The sequence below is a fragment of the Pteropus vampyrus genome, unplaced genomic scaffold (genome assembly GCF_000151845.1).
Source record: "Pteropus vampyrus isolate Shadow unplaced genomic scaffold, Pvam_2.0 Scaffold58, whole genome shotgun sequence".
NCBI lineage: Eukaryota > Metazoa > Chordata > Mammalia > Chiroptera > Pteropodidae > Pteropus > Pteropus vampyrus.
In genome coordinates this window covers 8,886,105-8,901,089 of record NW_011888839.1, presented here as the reverse complement: position 1 = coordinate 8,901,089, position 14,985 = coordinate 8,886,105, and the positions used below count along the sequence as shown (strand labels likewise).

General features: G+C 38.8%; 1 pseudogene; it reads left to right on the top strand.

Annotated features, from left to right (window-relative positions):
* Positions 1-4,929: 4,929 nt before the first annotated feature.
* Positions 4,930-5,047, top strand: LOC111740144 (annotated as a pseudogene).
* The last annotated feature ends 9,938 nt before the right edge of the window (positions 5,048-14,985 follow it).

Below are 14,985 nucleotides of genomic sequence, written 5' to 3'. Positions count from 1 at the left end.
GTAGTAAAATTCAAAGAGAGAATAATGGAGAGAACATCTAGTTTTCTTCATTTAGCCCACGAATTTATCTTCCAATGAACCTGCCTAATTGTTGAAAAAATAAAACCGTCTTGCTTGGGCAGTAGTAGTCTTTCAAGATTTGCCAAAGAACCATAGTAGCTCACTAATAAATTGCCACTACTTTGCCAGGTCTGTGCACTGCACAGGGAGGCAATTCTTATGTCTTCATCTTCTTTGGAGCACCTGTATCTGAGAAGCCTCAGTCAACAAGAGTAGGAATCTCCCTTGTATAAAAGCAGCATGACTAGTTTCCCTAATTACAGCATGTTAGATATGCCAGAAGTCTACCACTTTTCTCTTCTTACTTTCCTCCACTCCATTATTTCCGTCTAGGTTCAGAATTTTATAGTCACCCACCCATTCCTTCCTTTGCATTCAGGTTTTCCTCCTCTTCTCTGCATGTATCCATTTTTAAAAGGCCGGTACTCCAAGGGAAGGAAAGCCATTTGTGGAAGAGTTTATGTTTTCTGAACTCATGGACTGGAAGAAGATAGCTGTCTCAAAAGCGGGGATGAGAGGAGGGGAGTAGAGGCAAAAGCTACCGGGAAAAAATGGGAGATGAGAGAAAAAGAAGAAAGAAAAAAGAGGATAGAGTCAGAGGCAGAAAGGGGGGTCTACAGCATTTAACATGACCAAGGAGGCTCCTTATCCAGCTCCTCTCCCTGCAGCTTCTTCTTTTGCCATTCTCTGTGCACAAACTATTTAGAAATGAACATCAATGAAAGAAATAATTATCAAAACCTGCAGAATACAGTTAAAGCAGAATTAGAAGAAAATGTATGTGTGTTTCTATTAAATACATTTGTTAGAACATGAGAAAGACTGCAGGTAAATGAATTTGAATTAAGCATTCAAATCAAAACACAAGAAAAATATCAAAATAAATGCAAAATATATTTCAAAGCACTGAAGATAAATTAGAAATTAATTACATAGAAAAAAAGAGTTCTTTGAAAATATTAAATCCAACAGATCCAAGTGAAAATAAAGGCATGAATAAAGCCCTTTGAATTTTTTTGGAAAGAATATGATCACAAACATAGAGAGTTTTTTTTAATTGAGAGAAAATGATATACATAAGTTTATATACAACTTTAATATATATCTCTTCTCCTGAGTGACTTGCTTTTAACCAAGAGAATGTGGCAAATGTGAATAGAATCAAGTAGAATAGAATAGAATAGAATAGAATAGAATAGAATAGAATAGAATAGAATAGAATAGAATAGAATAGGGCATAGTTATAGAGTAGAAAAGACTATAAAATAGAAAATGCTTACTCTCATTACTACTTTACATTAGATAAGACTTCATTGTAGGATGCAGGAGTGAGAGATTTTCCTGTTGGTTTTGAAGAAGCAAGCTGCCATGTCATTACAGAGTCTTTCAGAGAGGCCAGAAAGAGGTCATATGGCAAGGAATATCAAGGGTCATTAAGAGATGAGAGCAGCCCCCAGGTGACAGCCAGAAAGAAACAGATATCTCAATCCCATAACCACAAAGAACTGAATTTTGCCAGCAGCCACATGAGCCTAGAAGAGGACTCCAACTTCCAGAAACTAACACAGCACAGTCAATACTATATAATTATTTCAATTGATTCACAAAATATAATTGGTTAAATTCAACATCCATTACTAACAATAAAGTCAACCAGCTAAGAACAAAACTTTCTTTAGTGGATAAAGAGTACATATCAAAAATTATAGCAGATATCATATTAAATGGTGAAATGTTAGAAACAAGATCAGTAAAGTCAGTGCCCTCCACTATTGACCCTATTCAACTTTTGCTGAAGGTCCTAGCTAATAAAGAACAAGAAAAGAAAATAATAAAGATTTGTTCTTTTGCAAAATCACCACCTCTGTCTTCCTAGAAAATTCGAGAAAATCGTTCAAAAAGCTATTAGATCTTATAAAAGAATTCAGTAAGCTAGCTGTCCTATACATCAGTTAGAAAACATAATGGCCAAAAAATTCCACTGACAATAGCCACAAAAACTATTACACATCTAAGAATAAGCTTCCAAAAAGGTGCAAAACCCAAATTAAGTAAACCACAAAACTCAAGAAAATAGAAAAAGAAACACAAGGCTATATATACCAGGTTCCTTGATGCAAAGTCTCAGGAGTATAAAAATGTCAATTCTTCCACAAATTAATCCATAAATTTAATATGTTTTCAATTGAAATTGTAAAGCGAAACATAACAACTGATACTAAAGTTTATCTGGGAAAGAAAATGAAAAATTAGGCAATTAATTTTTTAAAAACCACAGTGAGGGAGGACTTATCCTATATCAGAATACAATATAAAATCTTACAGTGTAAGATTGATACAGAAATAGGTAAATAAATCAATAATTATAATAGTGACAAGACAAATCTAATTACGCATAGAGTGACATTTAAAATCACCCCATGATATAGAGATCTAACTTCCTCCACTCCTAAACAGTCAAATTTTCAACCACATTTATTTACTTACAAGTCAGCCCTTGCTCTCCATTCCCATTTATCACTTGGTTTCTTGTCTCCGTCTGTCCAGTTTTCCCTGCATAACATAGCTTTCATAATTTATCTGCCCCTCTACACCCTCACTCTTGCTTTTTATACAAGTAAGAAACAAACATTTCATCATGATTATGTTTAGGTTTGATTCCAATGAGGTAATTTTGTTATGTCTGTAGCAATTTAATCAATACGATAATTCTCTGTCTTGGCCCCAGCTACAAAGGTATCCCAACAATTAGGCAAGGAAAAAAAGTGAAGAGTCATAAAGAACAAGCAAATACTAAAGAACTAATTTTCATTTCAAAAAATGTGAAAAGGGAATATGAAACAGAATTCCAGAAGGACTCCAGAATAGCTGTGAAGAGCAAATTATAACAAGAGCAATTTACCTTTGCTAGCAAGCCCAACTCAGTAACTCCAGAGTAAGGGTCTGTGTCCTCTCTGTCTGTTTGTCCATATTCAGATCTGGCCTTTTCTTCCTGACTCTTCAACCCTTTCCTTAACAGTTGTAATATAACATAGTGATTACAAACAGCCTTAGCACCAGACAGACCTGCATTGCATCCTATCTTCCTGACTACATGATTTTTGAGTAAGTCCCTTAAAGTTTCTGGTACTGTTTCCTCATCTGTAAAATGGAATAATAATGCTATTTACCTGATAGGATTGCAATGAGATATAATCCATGTGAAGGCATAAGACTTGGCATATAGTAAACATTCAAAAACTGTTATTCTTTCATATAACAAAATATTAATATGAAACATTTTAATAGTAATAACTTTAGGTTTGGTTAGCACTGTACAGTTTAGAAATTAATATTTTCATGTCCATTATTTCATTAATACATTATTAGAATACTCTTTAGTGTTTTATTCCTATTACAGATATTTCAGAAGAAGCATTTAGCTGCCTGATGTTGTTTTTAAAATGGTGGAAATCGTAGGAAGTGTGTGAAATGTCCTTGCCTATCGACATTTGGGAGCAGTTTCTTATTGTCAGTTCACACCCTTGCAGGCACGACTCTGTCTTTTCATCCCAATAGTCTCCCCTTTTGCTAGCTTCTCCCTCCCTCTGTCTCTAGGAATTGTATACCTCTTTCTAAACTTTAGTACACACAACCCTTGCTGAGTCTCATTTCTGTTGGACGTGACATTATTAGCCAAGACAGGGAAGCAGATGTGGTAGGCAGAATTCTATGACCCTTACTGACTCTAAGCAGAGAACCCAGATAAGCCTGCCTGGACTTCTGACATACATAACAATGAAATAATAAATGGATATTGTTTTAAGCCTCTAAGCTCGTGGTGCCTAGTTATGCAGCAATAGAAAAAAATAAATACTGCATGTGGTCTGAGTGTAAGGTTTGGGATTAAGTGGGTGGCAGAGGATCTGGGCAATCATAAAATCAGAGAAAGCTATACCCCTGTGTACCCTTGACCTTGAAACCACAAACTCAGGACAGCTCGAGGATTGCATCCTCCCCTCACATCTCACTCAACATATCAAATGCCTGATAACATGCCAAAGCACTATATGAAGCACTAGGGACAAAGACAAGGTCAAATCCTTGTGACCAAGAGTGACAATACTGTAATGTGATGTTATCACATGGGACCATTAACAGAAAGAACATACTAGGAACAAAAATACAAGAGGGTAGGAGTAAGCATACGCGAAGTGACACAAAGACTTTGCCAATAAAATGGGAAAATCATGACTCACGCAAATATAAAAACATGTTCGTGATTTTGCTTAACTCATAAATGAGGGAACTAGTAAGATTTATAACCAATTAAAAGAATCAAAAACCATGCCATCAGTGGGGAGAGAGAGAGACAGATAGACAGAGACAGAGAAAGGGAGGGAGGGAGAATGAGAGGGAGGGAAGAAAGGAAAGAGAGGAAGAGAGGGAGAGAGAGAGAGGTGGTTAGGAAGAAAGGCAGGGAGAATGGAATGAAGCTATTATTGAAATCATTACAGTTCAGCTGGTAGAGGTCTTTAAGCGATGAAATATGGAGCTCGGTCATTATTCTCTATGTGTGAAGGTCTCTTGAATAGAAGTTAGAGAGTCATAGACCTGTTATAGAAAAATGGTTGACATCTACATAAAGAATGGTTTGAAAGAGAGAGCCCAAGTAAAATGCTGTTACTATTGTCCATTTGGGAGGTAAGCTGTTTTTGTCCAATTTTCTTAGGATTATCTATTTAATAAGAAATCATTGGAGAGAAACTGTTTAGACAAAGTTTGAACATGTTTCTGTAAGCAATTGTGTTTATGGAAGTAAGAATCTTCTTATTTGGCAATGCAGCTTTGTTATAAACTAGTGGTAGCCCTTTTAAAAATAACTTTTGAGTCTATGGCCATGCCACCCTGAACATGTCTGATCTCATCTGATCTCAGAAGCTAAGCAGAGTTGGGCCTGGTTATATTTGGATGGGAGCCCACCTAGGAATACCAGGTGCTGTAGGCATTAAAAAAAACAAAACAAAAAACACAAAAAAAACCTCTTGATTATGAAATTTTCAAACATTTCAATGTACAGAGTTTAGTATAATGAATCACTATGTACTCTTCACCCAGTGTCAATAATTACCAATTCATGGCCAATTAATTTTTTTCTACATACTGTATCTTCCCATTTTCCCACCTCCTCCAATTGTTTTGAAGCAAATCCTATATATCTTGTCATTCTAAGGGCATCTTACTGAAGATTGGACTGCTCTTTTAAAACATAACCATAAAATAATGGTAGTCTTTTTAAAACAGCTGTAAATGAGAAAAAGTATAGACTGTTGTGTGAGCATACATTTGCTAATTTGTTATTTGTTTTCAATGAACTTCAGCAATAAAGTCATAATATGGCTGTTAAATGCTTCATGCACAAGAAGCTCTTGAAATGGTGTCTCACCCTCTCTGCACACTTCACTGCCCACAGGCTTCCATTTCACTGACTTTCTTCCCTCTAAAGGCTGATTAGTTTGCTGTTCATTGGAAAAGTGACTCTAATCTCAAGACGCCAAAACTGAACTCACCCAGCTCATTTCTGTATTAATTCCTGCTACAAGGCCATTTTTGTTTTTAATTGGTTGTTTGAGCCAGATGACAAGTGAAATGTGATTCATGTGAATAACAACATCCCATCCCTGCTCCCTTGCCAGCACCCCCACCTCCGTCCCCCAATCGGTGTTCTGGTTAGTGCCTAATAGCTCTACTTTGCATGCGAGTGACTAATTTTTCATTTTCTAACTCAGAATCCAATAGAACAAACAGAAGATCTGTATACTCATAAATAGTAGATCATGCAGCAAAATTCCTAAACTTGACACATAGGACAACAAAGATCTAGAGATGTGAGAGGCTAAATAATGGCCCCAAAGACATCCAGGTCTGTGAAAGTACCTTCCGTTACAAAAGAGACTTTGCAGGTATGAATAAATTAAGCCTCTTGAGACTAAGAGATTATCCTAGTGGGCCCTAAATGCAGTCACAAGTTTTCTTATGAGGGAAGCAGAGGAGGATTTGACACAGGAAAAGGTGATATGATCACAGAAGCAAGATGCTACTTTGTGGCTCTGAAGATGGAGGAAGAGGCCATGAGTCAAGGAATGCTGGAAAAGCTAAGAAAACAGATTCTCCCCTAGAAACTCCAAAAGGAAAATGACCCTGAAGACACCTTAATTTTGGCCCAGTTAAACTGATTTCAAACTTCTGACCTCCAGAACTGTATAAAATACATGTGTGTGTTTTTAAGTCACAAAGTTTGTTGTAATTTGGTACAACAGCCAAAGGAAACTAATACAAGAGGTCTTCACTGTCTTGCCCAAGATAATGTAGCCAAGTCGAGGTATAGCTGCACTATATCCCATGTCTTTTGGCTCCTGTTTTAAAAGATCTCTACTCCGCTATTCTAATGCACACGTATGTATACAATTGATATATGGTAATTAAGTGCTTTGTAGAAAAACAAACACTTGTCTTGATTTTGGTTCTGGTCTATGCTTTGCAAACTAGCTTATCCCATAGTTTTAAAGAAAAGCAAATTTGCTGCTACTCTGTTTACCTTGTCTGGGTCACTCTTTAGCTAAGGCAGTCACATCTCTTAGCTCCATAATGAACAGGTTAAGACGAAACCAAATCAGAAGAGATGGAGTGACATACCTGAGAGCCTATAGATGGTTAAGGGCAGGTAATCCAGGTATACTGATTCCCCATCCAGTGTTCTTTCAAACTGCATGGAACTATTTTCAGTCTAGAATTTGAGAGCTGACCAGAAAAGGAAAATAGATATAGTCACTACTGGGACTGTATAAGTAGTAAGAAGATGGATGGTAGTTTTGAATTGAATAATTTAGAGGACTTCGCACTTTTTCACATATGTGACAGGTGGGAAAGGAGAAGTGGCAGGTGGAGGACTGGAGGTATGTGCCAGGAGTTCAGCAACAAGGCACATGCAGCCAGTTTTTGAGGGGATCCAGGTTACCTTTTACCGCATCTCTATTTTGAGATGGCACTTTCCCTAGATTGAATGGCAAAAGCCTCTCACTCTAGGAGTGAAGAGCTACCCCAGGTTTCTGTGTCCACAACAGACTTCTCCATGACCCACAACAAGCACCTTCCATAGAGTCTCCCTTTTTTGGAACCAGAGTGTCATCTAAGGGGTGTTCCACACCTAAAACCTTGTTTTTAATAACCCTGGTCCAAGGACAAAAGAAAAAGTAATATTCCAACAGAAAACAAGGCAAAAAAAAAATAAATACAAACTTCCTCTTTCCCTGGCTGTCAGACAGGTTTCTCAAAGAGGAATATCCAAGGATGTGTTTATATGATGCAGTGAATACTGGCTCCCTTGTTTATGAGAAAAAATGTAAACAATACCTATAGCATTTTGTGTGAACACACAAACTTGTGTTGTTTATTGCTTTTACTTTTGCACTTTCTCAACTATATTGTAGGACCCCTGGGTCAGTATCATAATCACTCCCCTCCATATGTCTACAGCACTTTATATGGTGATTGCAAACAGTACATGGTTTATAAACATTTATTGCTGATAATAAAATGCAAATTTACAATTTTTATTTTAAAACTCAATTGTATCTTAATGGAAGTTACTGATTTATTCCTTAATCTTTGCTGCATTTCCACATGTAATTCCTTAAGCCTTTTAGGTAAATCCTCAATATTAATAGAAATATGATTTTAATCTGGATTACCATGAAAAAATTAGATTTGGCACAGTTTCTTGATAAAATTAGGGAGATGTAAAGTTAGAAAAGACTCAAGTTTTGACTCTCAATCAGGTGCTATCCTGAATAAATAATTCCTTACTTTATTTAAAATATTACCACTTACTGAAATTAGTTATTTATATATTACATGGTTAGTTACATGTGAATATGTATTATAAAATGAATACAGTAAATTATATAAATAGTACAATAAGACAACTATTTTTTTTTACAGGTGAAAAGAAAAGTTTTATTAGAAGGGAAAGTATACTTCCAGATGTGGTAGGGGGCCTGAGCAAGAGAAGCATGGCTCAGAAGGCCAAGACAACTATTTTTAAGTATCTTTTTAAAACTGTACAGATAGTGCTTTGACATTCAAGATTAGTTTGCTAGGGCTGCTATAATAAAGTGCCACGAACTGGCTTAAACAATAGAAATTTATTGTCTTAAAGTTCTAGAGGTTAGAGGTCTGAGGTCAAGGTGTTGGCAGGGTTATTTCCTTCTGAGGCTGTGGGAGAGAACATGTTCCAGGGCACTCACCTAGTTTCTGGTGGTTTGCTGACAATCTGGTTTCTTGGCCTCTAGAAGTGCCCCATCTCTGCCTTCTTCTTCACATGGCTTTCTCCCTATGTGCATGTCTATGTCTGAATTTCCCCTTTCCATAAGAACACCAATCATGTTGGACTTGGAGCCTATCCTACACTAATATGACCTCATCTTAACTAATTACATCTATAATGATGCTGTTCCCAAATAAAGTCACATTCTGAGATGACTTTCGGGGGAAAGCAATTCAACCTATTACATATTTTTCTAGTTAGGAAATTTTTATTTTTATTTAACTAAATGATTTATTTGTTCAAATAAGGTCTCATTTCTTTTCTTCCTTTTGGAGAAAGTTGGCCTCAGTCTGTTCCTTGCCTATGGCAAAGAAGGGAACCCCTCTTTTCACCTCATTTTTAGTCTCCCCCAAGCAGGAACAATGACTAGTATAAACATAAACATAGGCCACATTTTTGTGGGTGAGGTTTTTAGGCCCTAAGGGCAGGATTCAGGCCTGGATGTTTTTCTTTCTCTTGTATTTCTAACTGCCATCCCAAAAAAACAGACCTGCCAAGGGCCCTGGTCTTCCTCCTGGAGCAGGCAGGTCTGGCCAGCTACTCTGCACACTCAAGTCTAGCTCCTCAGCCAAGAAGCAGCTGGCTAATTGCCCTCCATCATGCATTCATTCACATGACAGTGTAAGTGATGGAATCAAAAGCTCCTTGCAGGCATTGTAGCTTCTGGGCCTGTGCCTCATGCTTACCAGGCATACTGCACTGGAGGTTTTTGTCAGGGTCTCTCCTGACATTAAGGACCCCTGGCCCAAGTGAGTGGACTTTAGAGTGGGTCTTTTTTTAGCTAATGGTGAGGTCTTACACTTCGGGCTTGGAAGTCAAATAAGCAGATTCAGAGAAGGAGACATAGGATGCTACAGTTTAGCCTTAAGTCTGAGCCCTGTCCTTAAACTCACTTTTGCCCCTCCATCGAGGTTCCTTGGGCACTTGATCAAATATTAGGAAAGCTGTTATGTTGTTTCCTTTCATCTCTTGTTTTTCTTATATGTCCCCTGATATAAACAACTTGGAGATATATCGAGTCTATTGGCATCTTCCCATTTCCTTCCCCTATACCTCACTGCTGGGAACAAGTAGAATCATTCTCCATCAAAACTAGCACTACTCTCCAGTGTTCAGCCAAACATCCTCTACTTACATATCGGAGCCATTGCTTCCTGCTCTGATCAGCCATTTTTCAAATATCTGACATCTGTTGCTGTCTTTTAATAACTGGTTCTTCTCTGGATATGTGATTCTCTGGGGAACTTTTCACGATTCACTAACTTTAGATTCCCACTTAATGCTCAGCTCTGTCCTTGACACTCTGTGCAGCTTGGGAAAGCCTATAGCTTAGAAAGCGTAAGCTCCTGGCCCAGTCCTCCTCTTCAAGGCAGGTCAGAGGGATGTGGAGCTTTTGCTGTGAACTTCTATACTGGGTCCTTTGCCACCAGAAGAAAGGGATGATGGAGAAGCTGTGCCTGCATCCTACAGAATGACAGTGTTCAGCTTCCAGCACTCACAGCTTAGCAAGGAGAGAAGCAGGCGAGACTACCAATAGTACACTCACCGATGCACTTTTTCACACCACTGTTTCTCTTACATCCTAAGGGTTGACACCAACTGTTTCCAGCTCCTTCCAACAATATTATACCAATGTTAGTGAAGGTTATGGTATAGTGATGGCTAGTACCAGATTTCCTTTTATTCTGAAGTTTTTGCAATGCTGTGATATAAAATCTGATTCTGGTACTTTCCCTCTGATTACAAAAAATTATATTTGTGAGAAGAGTTTTCTTGTGCATAGATAGATTCCTATCAGCCTCATCTTTTTTTATTCCTGGTGATGATTTGTGGGGGAAAGAGGGAGCAGAAGGGAATTTGTGTGATGTTTGTAAAACCTCTTCATGCATTCTGAAATGACAGCACTAAGTCTTGAGACTCCTGGTTAAAAATCTTGTTTTATCAGCTGTTCCTCTTAGAAAGGTGTTCCCAGTCAAGGATACAGATAGGGCTTTCATTCCGTGAGGATAACTTCAAGATATAGACATTGTTCATGAAGCCTATATCTCTGCCATGCTGATATACTTGCCTTTCAAGCCAAAGGCAGAATCTCTCCACAAGCTTATACACTCCAAACTGGAGTGGTGTTTCTTATGTCTTCACCTTTTTTCTAGAAGATCTTGGTGTCTTTTGTGAAGAAAAAAAAGTCTTGAGGTTTCTGCCCACCAGTTTTGCAGCCTGACCCTTCCCACTTCTTCAGGGATCTTGAGTCTCTCAAGTGCGATCACTCTCTCCCCTGGTTTTCTTCTCATCGGTCTTAACTCTCTTTACCTGTAATAATTCTTCATCAATTGTCGACTCTATAAGCTCTCTCGCTCCAGTTTCTTTCTCACCAGCATATAGATGTGGTCAAGACTCCTCCAATTTGAAAACAAATAAATAAACAGTCTCAACACTGTCTCTGTATCTCTTTTCTTGTCGAAGTCAAATTCCTTAAAAGAGTTGTTTACATTTCTTATTTTCACTTCCATGCCTCTCATTCATGCCTCATCCATGGCCAACAGGCTTTCATCTCTACCTCATCAATGAAACTACTGCCAAGCATACCACAAGGCCTGGACTGCTAAACCCAACAAATACTTTCTCCCCTTGTCTTATTTGACACTGTTGGCCATGTCCTTTTTGAGATGCTCTTTTCTTTCCTTGTGGTGCTCATTCCTCTACCTGCCCCTTAAATATGGATTTCCTCAGTGCTTTGTCATAAGCTCTTAGCTCTTCTCACTCTATACTGTCTCCTTGGGTAATATCATCCCATTGCTGGCTTCGGTTTTCATCTTTGGCTTGATAATTCTCAATTCTGTCACTCCAGCTTCCTTAGGGCTAAACCCAGAGAGCCACTTGCTTCCTAGATACCTCTTCTCCCCTGTCCTACACACTTTTCATGTGACATTCTGAACCCGAACTCATTATCTTCCCCCACAGACCTACCCTTCCTCCCGTGTTCCCCATCTCGGTGATGCACATCATCATCTTTCCAGGAGTCTAAGGCACAAACCTGGGCAGCATCCTCATATCTTACCCCGTCAACATCAGCCATGTTCAGTCTCTCTTATCTCCTTCCTGGATCACATCTTCCTCACTGGTTTTCCTCCCTCTGCTTCTAAGCTGATGACTCCTTAAAAATAAGATAACTTGCTCATGACCCTGATTAACAACCAAACACATAAACGCTGCTTACCAAATCCTTCACAATCAAGTCTGGGCTTTTCTCCATAGCATCCATATTTCATCACCTGTCACTTGCATCTTTAGTCAAATAATCATCCTCATGTTATGGAACCCATTGTGTCTTTCCTTATGCTGCTCCCTTTACTGGAACTCCCTTCTCTCCATTATGCCTTAAAATGGCTATCTCCTACCGTCTCAGCTCTACCTCTCACTGTAAGGCCTTGAGCAAGTTTGTTTAACTTAGCGCTACTTCAGTTTATTTGTAAAAAGAAGATAATAATACGTACCTTATGAGTGTCAGAAGAACTAAATGAAATAAAATGTGCTTAAGTGCTTAGGACTTGACTGAAATACAGAAGGTACTCAATATTAGCTATCATTAGTATTACTTGTTGGACTCAGTTTATATGTCGCTTCATCCAGGACTTCTTGCTGACCTGAGAAATGTCAGTGAGGTGACCTCCTAAGTACCTCCTTGAACCAGTCACCCTGCATTATAATTTCCTGTTCATTTGTCTGTTCTCTCATTTCCCCACCTCCTACACGTGTACACACACACACACACACACACACACACACACACACACACACACACGTTTCCCACCAAGGTAGCTTGTGCGGACTATGGGAGCAGCAACCATTCTCTCATTTTACATTTTTTGTTGGCTGAAAGAACATGGATATAACATGATCCAAGTGTGTTATTGCTATCTGCTTCTGCTAATTCTCCACTTCCTTGACCAGCTCTTAAGTGCTGGAGCGCTCATCAAGCATGGGTTTGTGGCTATCCATCTTGTTGCTAAGATTAGGAGGTATTATTAATGAAGTGTGCCCTTCTTGACATGCCTGCCCTGTTTCGGTACATCATAATTTCGATTAGCCTTGGCAATACCCCAGCAACTAATAAACTGAATCCTGCTTATCCTACTAGAAAGCAGAGTCTAATTAGACAAAAGTGTGATCTATTTGGCCTTGGCATCTTTGTCTCAGAGACTCAGACTAATTGCAGTAGATAATGATCTTTGAAATGTAATGTGGGTCCCAGCCTGACTGTTGCTGAGCTCACTTTTAAATTTATGTATACCCAGTGGTATAGAAAATGTATAATACCTGACTCTCCTGGGCAGGGGGTGGGGGGAGAGCCTCTATTTATAGTATTTACTCATTTCCATGGTGTAAATAGTCTTACTTTGGTGATGGCAAATAGTGCAAGCTTGTATACCATAGCACAGTCTGGATGGGTGGGTACTGGGACTATGTGAACTTTATTTTCAACAACATGAATAATTGTTCATCTTAAGAACATAAGAGTTAACTGTTTATGACTGAAAAAAATTCTGAGAGAAAGTGGTGATTTTGAGAATGGCCTGCCTCTCCAGGCTTTCTTTCGGTATATGTACACTTCAGCATTGAGGGCTCTTATCATGAAGGCCAGGTTCAACACTTTCCCCTAGGGGGAAGGTTGTAGTAGGCAGGATAATGACCCCCAAGAGTGTCCATGTCCTAATCCCTTCAGTTTATGTTACCTTACATGGCAAGAGGAGTTAAGGGTGCAGATGGAATTAAGAGTGCTAATCATCTGACTTTAAAATAGGGAGAGTATGCCAGATTATCCAGGGGGCTCAATGTAATCTCACATGTTTTCAAAAGTAGAAGAGAAAGACGGAGAGAGTGAGCCAAAGAGATAGCAGCATGAAACAGATTAGGACTAGATTTGAAGGTAGTGGAAAGGCCCAGAGCAGAGGAATGGGAACCACATCTAGAACCTGGCAGAGAGGCAAGGAAACAGATTCTCTCCTAGTGCTTCCAGAAAGGAACTCAGCCCTGCTGACATCTTTAGATTAGCCCAATGAGATACATACTGGACTTCCAACCTACAGAACTGTAATATAATAAATTTGTGTTATTTCAAGCCTCTACGTTTGTGTAATTTTTATGCAGCAATAGGAAATTAATACAAAAGGGTGTCACTATTAAGTACTACCAAGGTCCCTCTGCACTTGCCAAGGACCCGATTACCTTTGGATCCTTATCCAGTGGGCTCCAAATCCTTGACTCTGCAGCCTTAATTGTGGTTCTACCTGGGGCCCTTTGGTCTTGGCTGTGCTTGGTTTTGCTGGTATTAGAAACCTAGCTTTTCCAAATAGACTTATTTGTCTAACTCCCTGCACCAGTGCCCATTTAGCAGGCACTCGGTCCAGTCACCCTGCATCACACCCCTCACGAGGGACAAGTGGGTGAGCTAGGCATAGCCCCAACACTATTCCTCTTCTTTCCATCTCTTCGTCTCCCATTATGTGCTATGTTCCTAGCCCCTCGATCCTGGCAATTACAATGAACCTTCCTTCACAACATTAGAAGGTCGACTCTCCTAAAGAGAAAGAATGAATGTCACCTGTGCCTCCTGACTAAAGTACAAAAGCCCTAGGTTGGCATTCGTAGCTTCCCATAATTTGGCTCCAATCTACTTTACTGAAGGTATTTCTCAATGTTCCTCTACTAAAGTGTATAATTCAATTACAATGGTGCCTAAAGCTGTTTTGCATTTCACTGCTTCTTAACTCATATCCATCCATTCATCTACCCATCCATCACCTAACGCATTTACTGAGTACTTTTCTAATACCTGTGCTGGGCTTGGTAAAAAATATCAAAAAAGTGAGACCAAAAAAATAGGTGAAATAATATCTATGCGATTGAAGAACATTATGCCCCAAAACTTAGGTAAAATATGTCAATGGATGATAGGGATACATACCAGGTACTCTGAGATCTCAGTAGAAGGAATGGTCTAGCATGTCTTTGTGATTCTTTCCTCCACTTAGAAGCAGTTGCACCTTAAAGGAAAGGGCACTGAGGTTGGAAGCTGGAAACCTGGGCTTCATTCCCAAATTCTGCAATAGAGTTTTTTGTGAATTAGATAAATTTTGAGTATTTATTCATAAAGGAAAAAAATGGGATAGATAATACTTATAGAATTGCGAGTAGTAAGAGCGAGCATTAATAATGCTCTTTAATCTTTAAAGTACTATGTATATATGAGTCCAAGTTTCTTATGAAAGAGATCAAAACATGACACCCAAAATATGCCGGTATTGACATTTGGGATCAGACATTCTTGGTTGTGTGGAGTTGTCCTGTGTATTACAGAATATTCAAGCTGCATCCCTGGGTCTACCCTCTAGATGCCAGTAGCATCCTCTCTCTCCAGTCACGAAAAACAATAATATCTCCAAACATTTTGTCCCCTGGGAGGCAAGATTGTCTTTGCCTAAGAACTGTCCATCTAGAAGAAAGGAGACTTTTTTTTTTTTTAAGGTAAGTAAAAAGGAAAAGAACTGATGTCCAAGGCA